The following is a 19,397-nucleotide window of genomic DNA, read 5'->3' as shown; positions in this document are numbered from 1 at the left end:
ACCGAATGATCAGCTTAATGATTGAAAATATTCCTGCGCGTACTTCATAACCGAATGTATAAAAAACTGGAACAACATATAAGCTCAACACAATTTGGCTTTCGCAATGGCCTAGGGACCAGAAAAGCTCTTTTTAGTATCCAAATTCTCATACAACAAAGCCGCGACATTAACACGAAAGTTTTCTTATGTTTCATTGACTTCGAAAAAGCATTCGATAGAGTTCAACACTCAAAAATGATTGACGTGTTGAAATCCACAGAAATTGACGATAAAGACCTACGGCTTGTTGCAAACCTTTACTGGCAACAGAAAGCCACCATTAAAGTCAGCAACAAAATGACAGAAAGCATCGAAATTCAAAGAGGAGTGAGACAAGGCTGTATACTATCCCCAATGATCTTCAACATATATTCTGAAAAGATTTTTGACGAAGCACTGCTGGGATCAAAAGAAGGGATCAAACTAAATGGAGTCCTTGTCAATAACTTGCGGTATGCAGATGTCACAGTGCTCATCGCAGACAGTCGAGAAGGCTTACAAACTCTCCAAAACGCCAGGGTGGCGTTTACTCGTCTAAAAAAAGTTTGATGTAGCCATGATATACACCTGGGAATCAGAACTAGAATGGTGAGATGCTACGTCTTCTCGGTCCTTTTATATGGAGTAGAGGCTTACACGCTCACAGAAACGATTCTCAAAAAACTTGAAGCTTTTGAAATGTAGGTGTATAGGCGCATGCTTCGTATCAGCTGAAAGGACAAAGTTACAAATGTTGAGGTGATGTCAAGGATGATAAAGACCAAAAAAATAGTCAAACTAATAAAAACCAGGAAACTGGCATACTTTGGCCACATCATGCGGCATCCCGAGAAGTATCGCCTTCTACATCTCATCATTCAAGGGCAGATCTCCGGTAAGCGAGGCCCTGGTAGAAGAAGAACGTCCTGGCTCAAAAACGTCAGGGACTGATTTGAGCTCAGCACTCCATCCCTATTCAGAGCAGCGACGCGACGGACAGGAGCCAAATGGCCAAATTCATCGCCGACGTCTGATAACGGATATGGCACACAAAGAAGAAGAAGTTAAGATATTGCAGTAAATAGGTACATTTTAATATAAGTATTTTGAACAGAGCATTCATAAATTATATAGTTTCTATATTTTTTTTACAAAACTCACTAAAGTTATGTTAATATCGTTTATATTTATTTACCTACTTATTTACCTTTATTTTTAAAAGTATTATTTATTGAATCTTGTCACCTGAATGAAAATACTAAATAAATAGACATGTATTATAATTAAGTAATAAATGGTGAAATCAAATAAACCTTAGCAAAATTATTCATTCATTTGTAATATGAATATGTGGAGTGTCAACACAATATTATCACGTACCTAAGTGTCCATTCATTTCGTATTATTTAACATGTTCGGTCGCTAACTTTGACTTACAGCAATATACATATTCGGCGACAATGTTAAATAACAATCTCAACATTGGCCACGAATCGCAGGGGGAAACACGGTCAACTCAATTAAGGATAGGAAACCCGTGGGACTGAACCCTCGCGAACCTCCCTGCCCCCGCCACTCGTAAGCCGCGACATCTCGCTCAACAATCATATACAGCTATGATACATAATAGTAGTCGGTGGGTTCTATTAAAGTTCTCCCGAACATACACACCCACCCCCAGGACGATGCCGCACGAAAACCATTTATTTCAACCACTAGTGACTACGTCCTACGATACATTGCTGCCGCACTTAAGGAATCTCTGGGTTATTTACTTTTTAGTATAGGTAGCAGTGGCAAATACTTGGAACTAAGAAAATTGAATAGTTAACATTTACCTTAAAACAAAATTTGTTTAAATTAATTTTAATTAATTGCAAACATATTGTGTGTATCAAACATAATATCCAAATGTCATAAATAGTGTAGTGAATAACTAAGATTACTTATATCAAAGTATGGTTGAAATATATTTAGCCTCTCTACCAATTAACTATAAAGCTAGAGGGGTTTTTATGAAGCAGATGAGATAGACGGTTGCTTCATCAGAAAGTAAGTACTAATATTTTATAATGATACTATTTGTCATATTGTAATTATCTATTATCATTTTGGCCTTTCGCGTCGTGGGTCCCAGATTCGAATCCTGGGTCTGGCAAATACACATATTGTTTTTCAATTTATGTATGAGTCAGAGTATGGACTTAATAGGTTGAGCAAGTGGCTGACATCCATTTCTCGTAAAAACAAAATCTGTCAATACAAACCTCCACTCTGTGGAAGCCCATAATAATATGATCCTATTAGGATCGGACATGGTCGAAAGAAGAAAAAAGAAAAGAATTTGTCATAACAATCAACCTTTTTTAATATCCTAGCAACATAATAGAACTATTGCTTCATTTTTCAACACCCAGCAGAGTTTTTTCGTACAGGTATAATTTCTGCATGAGATTCAAACCTATCACCTAAGTTTGCTATTACATACCTATAACCGCCACTATAAACAGGTTTTTGTGAGTCCAATCACACAATATTTAAAGATTAGTATTCCTTTTTAATTAGATATACTCATAATAAAATAATCTCTTAGAATCTTTTTACTGATTCCCATGACACATTATCTCTATTTTGACTGAAAGTTCATCTCCCCTTGGATTAAGAATTAGATATACGTACATAACAGTATTATATGACATTTTAACGTTTTCTCATTTATGTGTAGGTGTCCCAAACGCACATATGTAGCATAATTACTACGACAGAATATAATATGGACCCATATGTTATGAAGGTACCTGAACTAACTTTATTACAAGGATTGGTATAAGCGATTTGCTTCATATTTTCAACTCACGAGTCACGATCTAAATCCAAATTCTAAATGGATGGCAAGGCATTATAAGTTGGGCCAATTATGTTTATAGATTCTAAAGTTTATATGCTAAGAGATATCTTTGTTTATTGACTCGATATGTATAATTACGACACCTGTATAAAGTTAAATGAAGATTCAGATATATTTAAAATAAAAAAGATTTTTAAGCAAATCGTAAATACGTAATCATCATTACGGGGACTAGGTATTACATATTTTTCAAATTTTGTTTGATAAACGAGTGTAAATTTTGAAACAAAAAAATAATTGGGCTCTGTGTCATCAAAGTGTGTTAAGTCAATCGATGAAAAATAAATTCGTGTGATTTAATTTATAAGGGATATTTCTTTTATAATAATTCATTGTTCATATTATTTTCAGATAAAATATTAAATATGAAGATAGTCTATATAATATAAGAACATCAAAATGATCAGAATATAGGTATGGTTTTTTGTTACTATGTTCACTATGCTAATGTGTAGCTATACTATTCCTAAGAACCATTTAGATACAATCTCACATTTGTTTTGCATATTGTATATAAAGCATTGTACTGTGTATTCTTCTAGTGGGCATAAATCATATTTCTCATGGAAAATAGTTTACATTAACCTTCTCATAAAAAGAAGAAAAAACATTTGTTTGTCTTTTTGTGCTATTCAATAAGATTTTCACGTTTAAATTTACATATTTCCCCCGTAAAAACATATTCTAGAACATGTTTTCCAGTGCAACAGATTATTTTTCCTTGTGAAAAAGCAACAGTTTTCGCTTTGGCTTGATTGTTATTCAGAAATCGTATCCCATATGTTACCGAAATATAAACAATATATTTTCAAAATTTATGAGATATTTTATTCAAAATCAAATAGAGTTTAACTGAATTTAAAAGAATTTACTTGAATCTTTTTACTCTTGTTAATATTATCACGCATGCATTCCATATAATAATAACATTCGTTATTTAAATTCAAAATACCGATATTTTCAAAGCTGTGAATCATTAATTATGAATTGTCTCATATTATAATATAACAATTCATATAAAAAGATTTTTTTAAATAATCCTGAAATCTGCCTGCAAGCTTTTATTTATACATACTATTATAATATGCTTACCAAAGTATTTTTTTATGTTGTGTTTTATGTCAAAATTAACTGTATGATTTGTAATAAAAACTACCCGCTAAGACTGCTGAGTTCCGGAAAGGCAAATAACAAGTAGCGGGCCATGCCTCCTTACTCGGTGAAATCGATAATATATACCAATACCTGGATCAGTTGAACTCATGTGTTTCCGGACTGACTCTCTGTTTTACGCTTTCCCAGTAAATATATATCTCGACTGCTTAAAATATTATAAACTCATACCTAAGCTGTTTGTATCATTAATTTTCAAATAAACGACGATCTCTGCTACAACAATCAATTATTGGACCCGTTCCACACCGTATCATCATAATAAATATATGTCGGCTCAAGGTTTTATACCTACAAACGTATCAGTGGGTACATCTATTTTTACTCTATGATAGTTTTACAGTAAACTAATCAACTCTTCAGACCTATGATATATATTTTTATATTTTTAAAACAAAATATATCAATTATATATCGACTGTGGAAAAACGGGCGTAATCCATAGAGATCAAATTTTACATTAGGCACAAAAACGTTTTTGATATGGTTTTCGATCAAAGTTAAAATAAAAATTTAAAATCCAGAGTTAATTTTTAAAAAAATAACAAAAATTATGGTTAAGTCGTTTTTCCCACGTCACGTCCTTCTTTTTTTTAATAGCTAGCTAAACAATCGGCATTTGCAGCTTAAATCCTTTTACACAACGTGTATTTAGTCGTGTACAACGTTACTATGCAATAAAACCTATTTTGAAAAAAAACTAAGGGTTACGCCTTTTTTCCTTTCTTCAGTCGATACTCCAAAAATTCTGCTGAGTAAAACTATTTAAATGTACAGTTACATACTTAACTTATAACAGTGAGTGAAAAAAAGTAGAAAATGCCACTTAAGATTGTTCTGCATTATGTGACGAATTGTTATATTGAAAGGACATTTATACAGCTTTGATATTTTTGTAGTAATACAATTAATTTGAATAATGACGTTTTTTTCAAACAATTTTCCATTTAATACGTCATTAGGTATTACCTTTCTACAAATAGATGAATTGAATAGTAATTTAATAATCTACAATCTGAAGTACTTCGCACGAGATTAGTTCTGTAATCGATAAATATTTATCTTACTTAACAAAACATTTACAATTTCACGTTTTAATATCAAAATAACTGTATTTAGGCTTTCAATAGTGTGTCCAAATTAAAATAATTCTGACAGCACTAAAATTTTAACAAAAAAACACTAAATTTAATTGTTTTGAAACAAAAGTTTATCTTTATATGATAAAAAATAAAAATTACAAGGAACGACTAAACATAGATACGTTGTAGTTTATATAATATGTATGTAGATATATCTTTTATTAAACATAAATCACATTTCTTTAGAATGAATAAATGATAATTTATTAATCCTTATTAAAAATTCAGCATTTTATAATACAATATAGGGCCGCTGATAGAAATTGCAAAGCTCCAATTTAATACAACACATAAAATTTTGAAATTCATCTTCGTACTCTCCGACATTTTTTGTGTTTCTTTTGATTAATATACAAACACGTCAAAAAGTAATGCCAACCTGAGAGGGCTAATACTTTATTCATAAAAAATGAAAATTATAATTAACTTTGGTAGGTGGGGAAGTACAAAAAGATCGTCTCTGTCAAAACTTTGTCAAAATTCTTTGTAATGCTGATCACGTAGCAAGCTCAACTACAACGACCTTTGAATTTCGATATAAAGACACAAACCATAAATTTACCGATGGATTTAGTCCTTTTAATTAAATCCAACATGCATTTCGTGCAACGGTAGATGTAACTAGTCGCATGACTTAATTACTGCACCAGTTGAAAGGGTCCATGGTAAACATATTAAGTATAATATTTATATATTAAAGAAACCTTTACTATATTTCTATATATTACGGCAAATTACATGAAAACTAAAATTCGTAATAATTAATATTAATTTCCTACCCATAAATACTATTTCTTAATATTCCTATTGATTTTGTAATATTTTGAAAAGGTTAAAAATTAAGTAAACGAAAAATCTCGTTGCATTCTTTTATAATTCGAAATCCTTCTATATATTCGAAATAATTTTATCTTTGAATATCTGGGCCAAGCTGTTATTCATTGGAAAAAAATATAGAAAAATGCTTAGGGCAAGTGCAATATGACTTGGATCAAACTTAATAAATAGTTAACCGGTCGCCTGGCCAATAAGCCCAATTTTTTTTTTAAAGTTTTCTAATTACGAATAATGTAATTTTTAAGTGAAGAAGCTAGCTTCCTAAATGCTATGTACTTTCAGTCAAATACAAACACAACTATAAACATATTTTCTCTGCTACGTCGAATAATGTAAACTATTTTATTTTTTGTTGTAAATTAAATAAATTAGTATTATTTTTGATAAATCTTTTATGTTTATTTTAAATTTAATTCCTTGTCAGCGGAGGCTCTACTACTACGCCCACACAAGAGTTTACCTAAAACCACTCCTGATTTTATAAACACTAGAAGGACTGGTAATTTAATATTTCCACAGCATGTGTTTTATAGTAATCCGCGGTACGTGTAATTGAAGTCATCAGCATTCGGGGCCAATTTACTTCTGGGGTAAAGATCACCTCCAGCACCTTCTAATTTTTTCAGACTTTTCGCCATTTTCGCCAAATTTAATTCATCGATAAAGTGGTGCTTAAATCGAGTCTACGGCCATTTTGTGCCTCTTGAGTATCACTGTTTGTCGGTATTTTCCCAAAAGCTATTCACTTTCCAACTGACTTTATCGCCAGTTTATCAATTTGGCGACATTTATTTCGTACGTACTTGTATCTGTTTTCTTATTCAAATAATATATAGATTAACATACTCTTCGCTTTAAAATAATGTCCCCGGAAACCTATAAACTAATCTAGAATTCTATAATTAAAATAATTACACTGCGGGTGTTTTAAAATACAATACGCCAATTAATAACATCATCCATAAAATGCTAATTTCATGATAGTGACAACTTTGATATAAAAAATATGTGTATTTAATGTGAATTTAGTTTAACTCTGACCATAAAGAAAATTAGTGACATAAATGGAGAAACATAATTAACTGCATAGCAATGTAATTAACCCGCTGAACCACCTTGTACGAAAAAAATATAAGTGTATTTAATTCAACTTCTGTATGTATTTAGTACCTACATATTATTGTATAATTTTTAAAACTAATCATTGGTTAATATTTTATTATATAATATTATCATTCTAAATGATACACAAATACACTAGTTAAATAGCATTTTGTATGTAAATTAACTTCATATCCCCTGAAACCTGGACCTGGACCCTGAAAATGTACATTGTCATGCTAAGATTGTGGTCATGTATGCTTTAGAAGCCAGCATATTGATAATATAATTATTTCAAGATGGCCGCCAAAAAGATTGGTTTATAACTATCATAAAATGATTTTTTAAATTCTCGGTATTAGGTATATTATCTCGAATATGATTTTTGTTACATTTATTGAATATTATGTGATTTAATGAAATATTCACGTGTAAGCCTAAAAAATTTCAAACTAAGTAGCCTCCACTTAGAAGACCTGCAAAATACATTAGAGAAGTCTTATAATTTTTTTAAAATAACATTTATGAACTTTTGTACTTATACATCTATTCTCGTTCATTGTTATAATAGCGGGTCCGTTTAACATTACGGCAAAATTTTTAATATTATTAGTCTTGGTAATTTTGAACTCCATTGTGTACGCCATTCAGTACCCACTATCAAAGTTTTGTTATGCCATTCCTGGGACGTTCGCACTAGAATGAAAGTTTTTTTTTGTTTTTCATCATGACATATGGTTTTACACGGTGGAGTAAAAAGTTTGGTTTCGGATAATTTGGTTGTACATTTAGATAATATTATGTAACTCTAAAATTTTAAAAACTCATCGTCAGCAAAAATATAAAGAGGCGACCCGAAAGAGGCAGGTCCTTTAATCTTTGGCTTTACCAAGTGAAGAACGCTAAGAGTTTTCTATCATCTTAGGTTTTAAGCACATGACAGATTAATAAGTTTTGTTTTGAATCTATATATAGATAGTCTATGATGGTCAGGTCATTAAGCTTTAGTGAATCAAAGCGCACCAACAACCCTCAAATATTGAAATTGCGTTAAATGTACATGACGAACTTTAACGCATATTAATATGATACAGGCAAAACAATTAGAATAACTTATTTGTAACGCTTCTTTAAATTATTTATCCTATATTTATACACACTCAAGATCCGTAGCATGCTATACAACACCCAGTATGGTAAGCCAGTTCCCATAAATTTGATGTTCCCTGAACTTAATTTATGCATATGCACGGTTTGATAATGGTAATGGTTATAACTACGAAATTTAAAATGTGTTATGATTCTCAATAGTGAAAGCTGTGAAAATGAGGTTTGTAATCAGTTATCATTATTATTTGTATCTGCAATCTTCGGCATATTTTTATGTTAAAAATCATTTCAGTAAAAATGATTCATAAAACAAAATGAATAATCTTATGTGTGATTAAATTTTAAATAACTTTTAATATTCCTTGATTTGACTATCAATAATGAATTCATTAAATAAAACTAAAATAATAATTTTCATAGTCCACACTCGAATCGAAGCATTTGTACCCTACAAAACCTACGTATCCTATAGATTCCGAAGCTAGATAGGGATTATTATAGAAATAAACCTTAAAATATTAAGAATATCCACACTATATTTATAAGCTGGGTTTTGAGCCCAGACCACCTTTTCCAATGATAATGCGATTGACCAAATTATTAATATGACAAAAACTAAGCTTACATATTCAGATAATATTACATTACAATGTACCTACCTACAACAATACAATGTTTCAAACATAAATAATGATAATTTTGATATTCTCCTCTTATATTGACCCCTCTCTCGTAAGTACTCCTTAAAGATGAGAGGAGGATCAAAATAAATTATCTTTAGGAAGAATTAAACTACGGAGAGTGGCTGCGCAGCCTACGTATATTTTATCATATAAATTACTAAATGTTGCAAAAAATATTAAGCTAAATACTTTATATGACAACAAATCATTTATCGTAATAATTGTTTGGGTTCAAACAACCGTAAAACCCTCAAACACAAATATTTTGCTTTTTTCCCGTTACTACTACTACTACTACTTCATCCTGTCATGCCCCAGCCTTGGGGCAAAGGGGAAGCAGAAGTTCGCGCCACTTCCCTTGGTCCAATGACAACTCACGCGCCTCGAGCCATGTTAGACCTGCAGCGCGTAGGTCGGTGTTGTACCACGGCTGCTGGGTGCGGGAGGGCCGATCACGGTAACGGAACTCTAGAGGCTGTGCCACAAGGGTACAAAGCATTTCATACTCTGGCGGCATCCGGAACACATGGCCCAGCCACGTGAAGCGTCTCTTTATGATTACCTCAATCACCAAGAACCTGCGTGTCTGCTCACGAACTCGAGTATTTGTAATGGTACCAGTGTACCCCTGAGATTCGGCGGAAATATCGATTCATAAAGCTTTTTTCCTGTTACCAGGCGTTACCGTAGTAAGGGTTATAATATTCAGTTACCTTTGAACACACTGAAACGTGTTAACTGATAACATTTTTAGTAAACTTAGAAGTGGTCAAAAACTCACAAAAAGGCACAGTGAAATTCTGATGATAGTTCTTACCTACATAAATCGACTTTTATCAATCGGTGTTCTACAATGAAATCGGCGATCGTGATCTATAATATCGATGTTCGATGATAATATCGTGACTTTTAAGTGGAAATATAATTCATCGCTCTTTAACCTAAACTATCCAAATGTATATGAAAAATTATCAAGTAACCATATTATTTGTTCCTTCGCAAGAGTGTTCGTTGACGTTAAACCCAAAGTGTGCATAATATATTTTCAGTGACATGTAACTTTTTGTACGATAAACTTTTAGGATACCAATCTGAAAATATTAAGATTATAATATTCCAAATGCAGCAAACAACCAACGAGCACAACGGCTCTTGTTTACCAGTTTCGGATATTGATCGACCCAGAAAGGGTTAAAAACAATGCTAAAACGGAAAGCAGTTTCATAATAAAAACTTTACATACTTTCAAAACAACGTTACGCTTGTCAAATCTACTTCCGCCCAAACAGAATTTCCTATTGAATATTTTGTTTATATTTTGTACATTTCTACGCGATAAAATTGTATAAAAACCCATTGATAAAACACTAAAATTTGCGTTAATAAAAAGTAACAAAACTTTGCATAATAATTCAAAAAATCCGCATACTTAGTTTTTCCAGCAAAATAAATTTATTCCATTATGTTGACGAATTTACATGAAATTTTACTCAATCAAATTTGTATCTGGCCATAAATATTGTATAACGATTCAAGTACAAAACTTTTATGGACTTGTTTGTGTCGGGATTGCCATACAATCTACGTGGCGTTGGGATGAGCTTTTCGTTTCCTTCTTTGTCGATTCAAAGAAATGTGGAATTATTCTTTTTATGAGAATTACATTATGGATCTGATAAAATAATAATATAAATAAATGAATATCACAGGCGTCTGATTAACATGACAAAGGATATTATGAAAAGCGTTTTACAGAAAATTATCAATATTTTTTTCAATCTACGTAAACAATAACAACCTATATCAATAATAGTTACTCATCTACTTATGAATATATAAATTAAGCAGTGACGCAGGGTAGAGGTAGGCAGTTAAGATCTGCCATAAATAGTGCACACTAAATTTTGTCAGTCATTCGTTTTTATTTTCATTTAAATAAGACTACAATTTTCATATGGTGTTGGTTAGTTCTTAAAATTCAATTAAACCCTGCGAAACCAAGCCATAATAGATAATAGTCAAAAATGACTCATTTATCTATAAAATATCTAAAATTATGCATTAAATCATACATAACTTTAAATATTTTATAGATAGAATAATATGTATTAACTATTATAGTTTGGTTTAGGCATGGCTTAAGGAATTTAAAAAAAGAACCAACAATATGTGTTGGTAATATATTGTATTCTCAATCCCATGAAAATGAAAAAGTGTGCAAAATTTTGTCGTATCGCCTAAAATATATCAAAACTATTATGGTTTGGTTTAGGTAAGGTTTAATTAATTTTTAAAAACTAACTAACACCATCTGTAAATTGTAATCTTACTTCAATAAAACAAATACGTATAACTAACAAAGCTTAATGTGCACTATTTATGGCGGATCTTAACAGCCTACCTTCGCCATTCGCTCTTCGCTACTGAAATCAAGTACATTTGAATTTATAGAATAACCATCATACAATAAATTTTTATCCTCAATATAAAGATAAGTTTAAGACATAGACATTGACTCTGAACAGAAATGAGCCCAGTTTAATTATTTTGAAACTACGATCTGGCCACACTATGGGTAAAAGATTTATTGTCCTTATGAGGATGAGTAATTTGCAATTCTGTGATGTAATATTCAAGAAAACATTGTACGTACCATTGGAGGGAGGGTTTGTACAAAGGATCCTCACTCAGAGAAGAATAGGCGATATGACAGCGGGCTACAGTCAAAGATTCGGTGTAAAACATAGATATCTAAACTAAAATTAGTGTATAAACGATTGGCGCAATGAGATTGCGACTATGTGAGTATTACTACGGTATAAATAGATCACGTACTATTTGCGCTTAAGGGCCCACATGCGCCACGTAGGTCAAAATGGAGATTTTATGGTATTTTCTGAGCATAAGCCTGAAAAAACAATTTTTTTCGGTTCGATATATGTTCAAACACGCGCGTTAACATGATCTTACTCCCTACTTCATTTTTATCGTTTGTAAATTTATGGCTAAGGCCGTATGTTGTAGCTTAACCACTGAGAAATGCCAATAGAAATGGCGTATTTCAAAAAAATACTACCATAATACTACAATAATTATTACATTTATATAACATTTTAATAGTCAAATATATAGCTTATAATCAGTATTTTTAGAATTATCTTCAAATGTGTTAATCGTGCCCATTTTTGGAATAATAAAATACCTAATTCTTATCAAATTTGGAATGACAGAGATTATAAAATACTTACAATTTTTTATCGTAAATATTTCACTATATTAATTTTACTAATGGTTTTATAAATGCGTTTAAAAATTAATAAATCTAAAAAATCTTAACACCACTGCAAATGGATGTACTGAAATATGACTATATTCTAAAACATTAGATCGAGAGGTTTAAAAGAATTCTATTTTATGTTATAAAAATACTTTATGCCATCATCAAATATTTAAAATAAATATAAACGATAATAAGGCTTCAAAATTATATAAATAGATTATCTATAACGTTTAATGAATGTCCAGGATTATGCTCTGAAAATACCATAAAAACTCCATTTTGACCTACGTGGCGCACGTGGGCTGTTAAAGAATGTATATATTACAAAAATACATTTTGTTTACCTAAAACCTTCTATTATCGCTAGACAAGTTATTTAACACCAAACCATACCGACTAATATGATGATTTAATTAACAAGGTAGATTGAAGAATTTATCACTTCATGCCATATTAATGAGAAGGTATAGTTTTATTCAATCTATTAAATTAGAATAGTATTAATTTTGTTAACGGCCGCTTGGTTGTTTGTCGATGCAGCCTATTTCAGCCAAAAGTGGCTCGGTCACACAGCTCCCAGAAAAGGGTCCATAATAATATTATCTTATTTGCGGGCTCGTTGAACGTAGGGGATAGTTAAGCTAGTCAAGGCATCAATATTGATTCAAAGTTTGCTAACATTGTGTTAGTATCCTAAGATATTTAATCTGTTAAAACAGTATTTAATTAAAAACACCACATCAAAATTAAATCATTTCCGGTTGCAAATAAAAATATGGAATATAATAAGTGAAAATGTCATTTTAGATATTTTTGTATCTAAAATCTATTTCAATCAACTACTACAACATTCGATAAAATTAACATTCAAATTCGATTTAGGAATTAAATAGATCAAAGTAAATTAAAACTTATAGCGATTTCTTGCAAGTACAATATTAGTAATGTTTGAGTAATCGGCTCACCGATGAGCGAGACGAATTTAAATTTTCAACGGTTAGCATAAATGCGAAAACGTATTGTCATACCAATATGGCGGTATCTAAAGGTTTTCAAAAGCAGCTTTGACATATTATTCATCCAATTTCACTCAATCAATGCCGCCATTAATGGAACCCAATGTATTGGTACTCACATCTCGCGGGTTTGGCAGGAAATATTGCAAACAATAATAACATATAATCCTATTGTTGAAACATTGCATTTAAAAAAAATTGCGGCGTCGTATTGCGGACGTGAAGATCTCTTCACATTGTTTTGTTTGTCCGTATTGTTTTAGTTTTGTTTTTTTTTTTGTATCTTATATATCATTAAATTCATTTATGTCTGTTATGCCTTTCTCTAATGGCACATTTTATTAAATTTCGTCTTTCTGTAATCTCAATCAAAGTTCACTTGAGAGCGTAGCGATTTCAGTCGTTCTCTGCTCCTGAGATATTCCCAGGCGTAAACAACTGCAAGTATAATATTAGTAATGTTTGAGTAATCGGCTCACCGATGAGCGAGACGAATTTAAATTTTCAACGGTTAGCATAAATGCGAAAACGTATTGTCATACCAATATGGCGGTGTCTAAAGGTTTTCAAAGCAGCTTTGACATATTATTCATCCAATTTCACTCAATCAATGCCGCCATTAATGGAACCCAATGTATTGGTACTCACATCTCACGGTTTTGGCAGGAAATATTGCAAACAATAATAACATACAATCATATTGTTGAAACATTGCATTTAAAAAAATTGCGGCGTCTTATTGCGGACGTGAAGATCTCCTCACATTGTTTTGTTTATCCGTATTGTTTTAGTTTAGTTTTTTTTTTTGTATCTTATATATCATTAAATTCATTTATGTCTGTTATGCCTTTCTCTAATGGCACATTTTATTAAATTTCGTCTTTCTGTAATCTCAATCAAAGTTCACTTGAGAGCGTAGCGATCTCAGTCGTTCTCTGCTCCTGAGATATTCCCAGGCGTAAACAACTGATGATGATACGCTCGATTAAGACCGAGTGTGGTGCGGGGAGGGTTTGTTTGGAGGGTTATATGTTTGTGTTGTTGAAACAGAATTAAAATTAACAATATTACTAATAACAAATACACCAAGAGACATTGTGTGTGTGTATATTGTTTTTGTGTTGGATTCTGCCACTGCCACCATATTATTATATTAGTTCAATAATAGAATGTTAATATTAAACAACTATGCTAGCAAATTATTATTTATTATCTAAATGATTATTATTGTATAATTTAATAAAACGCTCTTTATTAAATTAAGCAATAATACAATGCAGTTCCACCATGAATTGAGAGTAAACACAATAAAAGAAAACAAAATGATTATTTACCTTATAATTAAAAGTTTAATTATTAATAATTAAGTTTGTAGATACTGTATTTAAATATAAATATATATTGAAGTGATAATATTATTTAACTGTAGAATGCAAATAACAAAAAAAAACTGATAATATGGTCGATATCTTAAATTAAGATACTGAGTAGGGTTTTTGAAGCCGTATGCGAGGACATGTCAAGGAAGGTACAACCACGAACTAAACGCATTGTATACTGATCCCTTCTTCGTTTCACATGTTAAAGTGGGACGACTCCATTAAGCAGGCTATGTTTAATATATTATGTAAGACTCCTCTTCAATATATCAGAAAGGAAAAGGAGGGTCAAGAAACCTAGACATTGGGCGTTCAATTGTATAGAAAGAGACACAGCATCCCTGAGGCAATACATGGTGGTAGATAGAAGAGAGTTTTTAAAGACGACCAAAACATATTGGACTGCAGTATTAATATAATAAATACGCACATAATATTATATCAAAACTTTAGTTTTCATAAAATTTCAATAATAATTATTACTTAGGTAGTTATTTAACTGTTTTACTAAAACATCAACTATAGAGAATTCTATCAAATGTAGATATAACACGAATAATACAAGAGTATCAGTTTATTTTAAAAGACTGAAAAAACCGTAAAATAAAATCGTATTCTTAAGTGAGTTCCTACTAGCGATGTCATATTCGATTTTTTGAACATTATTTAAGTAATACTAAAATATTGGATGTCATAATTTTGTCAAATGTTGTCATCTGCAGCTTCCTTTGGCAGGCATGAGCAAAGTCAATAAGACGCTATCATTCAGGTCACGTGTCGATCACAGTCAAGAAACTGGTTATTATGCATCTAGCAAAAGATCAAAGAACGTTGATTCAATTTCTAGCAGTTCAATTTTCAGTTTCCGTGCCGGGACTGATATTTCATAAATTATTTTATTGGAGCACATCTTTTGCAATGTTCGCATCAAAACGAATGCAAGTTAAGCTTCGTGTATTACTTTTCAGAAACAATAAACTACATAAAATTTAAATAAACAAAATACATTTTTTTAAATATTACAAAATATTGCTACATATTATTAGAACTTAGTATCGTGTATGCTTCAACAGAAAACAAATTACGTAGAGAATAATAATAATAATAAGTATAGTATTTTATTATGAAATATCAAACCGTAGTAGAATTTTGATGTTTTAACAATACAAAAAGCAGTTCGATAGCAAATCACATAATATGAATAATGTAGTCTTCACAAATGTGTATTCAATACACACCCATTTAACAATTATTAAGTCAACTAAATATTAGAATTATTTTCTCATAAACTTTATTATTCTATACGAAATAAGGTTATAATGTACGTAAAATAAGGTTATATTATTTGTTATTTTATTGAAATTTACATATTATAATGAATATAATATGTATATATATATATATATAATATTACATTATTGCCAGTCTATTTTAGCTAAAGTAAGTGTTTTATGTAATTGGTTGTTAAGGCATTGTATTATTGACAATAATCACCTCTTTCATATATATTTAAATACATAATAGGACTGGTTTCGCTTGCTTAGGAAGATATTCTCAACAGAGATTTGACAATATATTTTTTTAAATATCCTGCCAAAAGAACTTCATCGGTCCCGATGTTTATTAATTAGTGTGTAATAATATTTTGACAGTGCATCCACGGTGAAATGAGCGGCTTTATATTGGCAAACAACGTGTGTTGTTTTTTTCAAATGTGTAATAGACCCAGTGCAAGAGGACCCAATAAGTTAAGCGAATGGCTGACAATTATTCCTCGTCAAACATGTCTATAAAAATATCCTTTACCCTTCAGAAACCCACGTTATGGGTAATTAATCTAACTTGATATTTAATATATTTTTTAATCTAATAAGAAGCATTTCACTTTGCAGTACAATAGAAGCTTGTTGTATCATCAGTCTCGTGTATAATAAAAATATACAATTTCAAATATTTATATACCTAATAATAATAATTATTCAAACAATGCAATCGTCTGTCCAAGTTTGTCCAAATAATCAAGGTTCTACAGTTCTTTTCGAAAGATGACATACTTACAAAACACACATGTTGATTCCATAACATTATAAGCATTATTATTAGAGACGTTAAAAAATTATCGACACTTCGATAGTGAATCAGATTTTGCATTTTGTTTAATGAATAAATCCGTCACGGACAAGCATCATTTGATACCGTTAATTGCAAATACCAATACTCCGATACTCTCAGAGCCGAGCCACACCGGGCGACTGAGCGCAAGAACGAGATTTTACTGATCGCCCGACTTTATTGCTTCCGCGACTACTGGGCGACCAGGGCCTTATGTTAAAACTTACGAGTCGTATGAAACATCGTAGTTATTCGCAAACGTGACGTAGGTTATCGAAATATGGCATGTCGAAACTTATCACTACCTGAATTAGTCATAATCCGTATCGACATTATTGCCCATACCAAAGGGCACTCGTGACCATAGTCGCCCATACGACTTGAGTCTGTGAGCATGCGCACTGATATCTCGCGCCGATAACGTAGTTTAGTTTTGAACTGTCAAATAAAAGTGAAAGGCTAGGCTGCGAAAAGATATTGTTTTATTATTGGGCTCGCGAGAATAATTACCTACATGTTATTATTTTAGATTTCGACAAAGCATTGCTATATATTTGTATCGTTCACCCAATTATTGTAAAATATGTCAATCCCATAAATAGTTACTTTTGCTGCACTTTTAGGATCACGTAATCATCCGCGAAACAGATCAAATAATTATGCTATATGACTTATATTACATATATATATTACATATAATTTATGTCAAAATACTTTTTCACTCAGTGATGCACTATTTATACGTGATTTCCGGTTAAACAAAGAGCTTGTGAGATATATTTTACAAATTCTCACGCCATAGTATATTATCGTAAGTTTAATGTTACTATCTACAAGAGTGAAGAATTTACAATGCAAAAAAATGAATATGGTTGTATGGGTGGATTAGAAGATGTATGTTATATTTTGACACATTATGACGTTTATAATATTATATCCATAGAGAATTAATGTTGAGACGGACATAACCTCTCCTTTCTTTTGCTACTTTTGCACGACGAAGGACGTGAATTCATGTACCTATTTCCATGTTTATTTTGATATTTCGTTTCGTATGTGACAGTGACCTTGAAAACAAAACGTCAAAATGAATGAGTTCGCTCACGGAAAGAACACGGCAATTACCAATTTATAAACAATAAAGATGCCAAATTATTATATTATTCACAATGTTACTTAATACTCTGTTATCTTGAGTTCAATTAATTTGTTAATGTTTTATAATGATTTGTAATGAATACCTACATAAAAATAAATGTTATTGAAGACACTGTGTTTATTTGGTTAAATCTTGTTTTACAGTGTAATAATATTATATGGTTTCGCATTTATGTAAGGTTATATTCTACGTACATATATCTATATCATATTATACTAAATCAATCGAATATTATAGGAATTATACACAAACATAACCAACAAAAATAATGATTTCGTTTGACATTTCATTTTTGACGTTTCATCTCGTACCATAGACATCAATTTTCTCGGTTTTGGCGATGTTGCCAACTGGTCACTCGCGAGTTAAAATAGTCCGTAGCGAGTGGCTTCAAAAATAGGTATTATGGTATACGGTATGAAACAGGCGATACTAACTTGTCATACCGCACAGTTTTCGACCACACGACTCGCAAGTTCTAATATAAGGCCCCAGGTGTGGCATGGTCCATATAACTGCATGCATCGGTCTAGTCTCGGCGACTGGTCTCGAGACCAGAGTCGCCCGGTGCGGCTCGGCACTCATTCAATACTTTTTCTTTTGGTATGACGTCCCTAATAATTATATCGCTTAAGGGGGGACATGCTCGTCGAAGGTCAAAATTGAGTTTTTATTGTATTTTCAAACCATGATTCTGGACACTCCTTAAACGTTGTAGATGATCTATTTATATAATTTTGAAGCCTTATTATCCTTTATAGTTATTTTAAACATTTGATGACTGCATGAAGTATTTTTGTTACATAAAATAGTATTCTTTTAAACCTCTCGCTCTAATGTTTTAGAATATAGTCATATTTCGGTACATAACTGTGCAGTGGTGTTAAGCTTTTTTACATTAATAATTTTAAAACGCATTTATAAAACCATTAGCATAATTTATTACGAGATAATTTTTGTAAAATATTCACGATAAAAAATTATATTGATAATCTCTGTGATCCCAAATTTGACAAGAAATAGGCATTTTATTATTCAAAAAATCGGCAAGATTAACACATTTGAAGATGATTCTAAAGATATTTATTATAAACTATGTTTTTGACCATTTAAGTGTGATAAACATCTTATGAATAATGATTGCTTTATAATAATTATTGACCTAAGAATAAGGTAGTGTTTTTTTGAAATACGCCATTTCTTTTGTCATTCCCCAGTGGTTAAGCTACAACATACGGCCGTAGCCATAAATTGACAAACTATAATTGAAGTAGGGAGTAGAATGATATTGACGCGCGTGTTTGAACATGTACCGTTTAAAAAAAAATAAAAAAAAAAATCGGTTAGGTACATGTTCAAACACGCGCGTTAACATAATTTTACTCCCTACTTTAATTATAGTTTGTCATTTTATGGCTACGGCCGTATGTTGTAGCTTAACCACTAGGGAATGACAAAAGAAATGGCGTATTTCAA

At 31.3% G+C, this 19,397-nt stretch overlaps 1 protein-coding gene across 1 annotated transcript in view; it reads right to left on the bottom strand.

Annotated features, from left to right (window-relative positions):
• The window catches only part of LOC147068122 (uncharacterized), a 144,350-nt gene that overhangs the window by 40,536 nt on the left and 84,417 nt on the right, over positions 1-19,397 (bottom strand). The window lies entirely within an intron of this gene.

This window comes from Rhyacophila brunnea, unplaced genomic scaffold (genome assembly GCF_057557595.1).
Source record: "Rhyacophila brunnea isolate RB1 unplaced genomic scaffold, BYU_Rbru_1.0 scaffold_3, whole genome shotgun sequence".
NCBI lineage: Eukaryota > Metazoa > Arthropoda > Insecta > Trichoptera > Rhyacophilidae > Rhyacophila > Rhyacophila brunnea.
This window is presented reverse-complemented; position numbering and strand designations above follow the sequence as displayed.